The 3637-nt window shown below is 34.8% G+C and overlaps 1 non-coding gene across 1 annotated transcript; it reads left to right on the top strand.

Annotated features, from left to right (window-relative positions):
• Nucleotides 1–2705: 2705 nt before the first annotated feature.
• Nucleotides 2706–2808, top strand: TRNAI-UAU (transfer RNA isoleucine (anticodon UAU)). The gene is made up of 2 exons: nucleotides 2706–2743; nucleotides 2773–2808. It is a non-coding gene; the product is annotated as a tRNA-Ile (tRNA).
• The last annotated feature ends 829 nt before the right edge of the window (nucleotides 2809–3637 follow it).

Below are 3637 nucleotides of genomic sequence, written 5' to 3'. Positions count from 1 at the left end.
CGATTTCTGTTTGCAGGAATCTGGTCGCCGTAACTATACCACATCTTCAGTCCTATAACTACATATTTTTAGTTGTAGAGAGCTGCGAAATCCCTTTAGCTCAGTTGCGAGGCCATAGAGTATTTCCACTCTATTAAAGAGCAAGTATTAAAAATTAAGTCTTCTGCAAAGTTGTTCATTTAGACGGCTTAGTATTTAGGTCCAGGGCAACACAGCATCTAAATGAAAAATTTTTACCGAATACCAGTTGTAGCTTGACAGATATTGAAAAACTCATCATAGAAGACAACTATCGTTTGGACACGGTGTAAAGCTGTTGGCCTTTTTCTACTGTTTGATAACAACGAAACACATCAAAGACTATCTTGCGCCGCTACTCATTGATCTAGATTCTAGAATATAAAAAAATTAACAAGAATGAATAAAAACAGTTATGTAGTAATAAATATGTAAGTGTATATTTTGAAAATTATGAAAGAATTTATCTCTTTATGTAACCTAGTTTGTTTAAATAGTACCCTTCTTTAGATCTCTTAATAAAACTTGCACATACATACATATGTAAGTAAGAATTAAGACAACAGAGTATGTAATCAAATAATCAGCAAACATTAACCACACAAACAGCATTACTGCAATGTTCGTAAAAAATATACATACATATGTAAATATGTGTGTATGTTTGTAGGTACATAACATGCAACCACAACACGAAACTCACGAACATACCACACACAGCTTCCGCATTCGTGCTCTGGCTTGCACAAGAAGCCTTTCACATCAGCTACAATACTTCTGCCACTTCTACTTAATTCAACTACATACAATTACTAAGCGTACTCACTTGGCTGTTTGTAGTTAGTGTTCTATATTATATTTACCAAGTACATATCTTAATACCTCAAGAGCTTGCGGCCTATTTCGCTTTTGCTGCTGATGCTGCTGCCGCTGGCTGCATTGCTCTTTGATTGCCTGCCGCGCCGGTGTCTTGTTGAGCAATTTTGGCTTTGAGCGGCTGCCTCCTTGTCTGCTCTGACCAGTTTCATTGTCGACGGTGGGCTTGGCTTCAAGACAACAGGTTCTATTTCTAGCAAGTTTGGTTTTACAAATTAGGTAATGCAGTAACTTGAAATTTCTTGCATAAAAATTAATTTTTATATTCTTAATTTTATCTCATCTTTGTTGGTCGAATTAGCTGGTAAAGTCTAAAGTTAAAATGTGTGTACTTTGAGTCATATTTTTCATGTCGAATGACGCAATGCGTATTTGATTTTTTTTTTTTGGAGTGCAATGATGTGTTGAAAAGCTAATGGACATATACATTTGTTATGATATTAGTAGCCTGGGACAGTTGACTAGAGAACCCTACAATAACGTTTTCGCGAAAGTGATCAAGAATCATAATCGCAATTCATGGCCAGAAAGAAAAGTTTTTGGCAAAAGCTTCGATTTTACACCTGGTGCTCTTCCCTAACGTAAAATTAAAGAAAACATTGGAGTCGGTTAAGGCGTGGCGCACAGGGGTCAAAATTCAGATTAACCTATAAAGACGTCTTAACCGACTCCAATCAAAACGTTCCCACGACAGTCGGGTCTACGTAACCGGAACGACCCAGATTTATATCCAGCAACACTCCCCAAAAACTCTTTGGGGAATTTGTATGCTGCTACAACAACAACAACTCCAATCAAAACCAATATTTTTATGTGATATCTTCGACTTTAGTAGTATCGATTTTGGGTATTAAATGAAAGAAATATTTTTAATTTTTTGAGTCTCCATGGTGCATCTGGCCTTGGACCCCATTGAGACACGCCTTAACTGACTCCAATCGGGAGCAATATTTATATGTGATATCTTCGGCAAAAAAATTAGTTTTAATTAATGTACATATATATGTACCATGTGAAGAAAATCTCTAGTTCTGAACTGGTGCGCTTCTATTACATTTAGACTCAGTACTGGTTCGCGAGGAATCCTTATTTGCATGCAAACAACTGGCGAATTTAACATGGCGATGTCCCAGGAAGTGTCAATTGCGTTTTGTATTACTAAGTTATGAAAAAGCATCTGGGAAGTGCAGAATGGAAGCGCATTTGAATGAAAAATCCGCCAAACACATATCTATGTAAAGTAAACAAGCCCCCGCTGCATCCCTAGTTCTGCTGCATCTAGTTAGTTTTGCCTCCCTTTTTCTCTAGTTCCAAACCAGTTCTAAATTTGTCCCCTTTAGATATAGATTTCTAATGAAAAAAGTGAAATAAAATAGCTTTTTTGAAAGTACCACATTTCGCTAATTTTGAACTGGTGGGGATCTTGTTACTATCGACCTGGATCGTTTTCACTAGTTCGTGGTTTCCCTGCAGGGTATGTACATATATGTACATATGTATTTATGTATGTATATACTTATGTATACCAAATTACTTTCGAGCTACGAAATATCAACTCAATCATATTCGCAGATTAAATCGTAGAGCGCTACCATAAAAATATATATAAATATAGCAGGCGACTGCTGCATGTAATCGTAATATGTAATTAGTTAATTGTTCTAGCGCAGCCAATTGCAAACAAAAATCAGAAAGAAAATTCTAATCACTTTTCAAAGTTCACGCAAAGATACATACTTATACGGGAGAAATACCGATCAAGCCGAGCAGTGTGGAAAGTGACCATAAGTCCGTCCAACAGCTGACGCAGCGCTCCAGTGGCGCAATTGGTTAGCGCACGGTACTTATAATCAGTAACTTGTGTGTTGAACTTGAGCTATGCCGGGGTTGTGAGTTCGAGCCTCACCTGGAGCAGCACTGGTGAATATTTTGCGAATAAATTTTTTAATTTTTTTCAAGTGATTTTCATTCCTTAACGCGCTGTAATTTCAATAAATAATTAATGTGATATGAGAAGGAAAATAAGAAAATTTTGATCGTACACTGCGAATAAGAAATTTAATAAAATAACAAAATTTAATAAAATAAAATAAATGAAAAAATTGAAGTAAAAATAATGAAAGCAACTGCAAATTACTTATGTACATATGTATGTATGTATGTGCTAATCAGAAATTCTTAAGATTTCTAATAAACAAATTTTCAAAGCCTTTGATTTCCATTTTTCATAAGGAAAAATTATAAAATTTATTGTCTGATTATGTACCAAATTAAAATTAAAATTTTTTCTCTTCTTAAAAGATAATTATTTACATAATTAATATAAACTTTTTAGTTTATTTCGCACATAATTTTTTTTAATACAAAATGTAGCCAATTTATAATACGACTACGTCCCCGGTCGATAACCTCTCGTTTTTGTGTTGTAGGTATGTTACTATGCCAAACAAGGGCGCCAAGTATGTATGTATGAATATATGTATATACATACATACATTTGTATATCTGAGCAATGTATAAGAGCAATACGCGCTCTTATCTGTGACGTCATATGACATTGAATGTTTTTGCTTATTCGCTTTGTCGGTTTATGCCTGTATACCCATATGTATACATACATCTGTGCGTGTATTAGGCTGGGTCGATTTTGTACGGGGAAAGATAAGTTTGTAGTAGTGATGTTTTTAATAAGTATGTTGTCAAATATTACAGAACTATTAATTTGCTCTAAATAATTTAATAA

The sequence above is a fragment of the Rhagoletis zephyria genome, unplaced genomic scaffold, assembly GCF_001687245.7.
Source record: "Rhagoletis zephyria isolate East Lansing unplaced genomic scaffold, Rhagoletis_zephyria_1.1 Rzeph_scaffold_12314, whole genome shotgun sequence".
NCBI classification, from domain to species: Eukaryota; Metazoa; Arthropoda; class Insecta; order Diptera; family Tephritidae; genus Rhagoletis; species Rhagoletis zephyria.
Note: the sequence above shows the minus strand (reverse complement) of the source record. Positions and strands in the feature narration are given on the sequence as shown.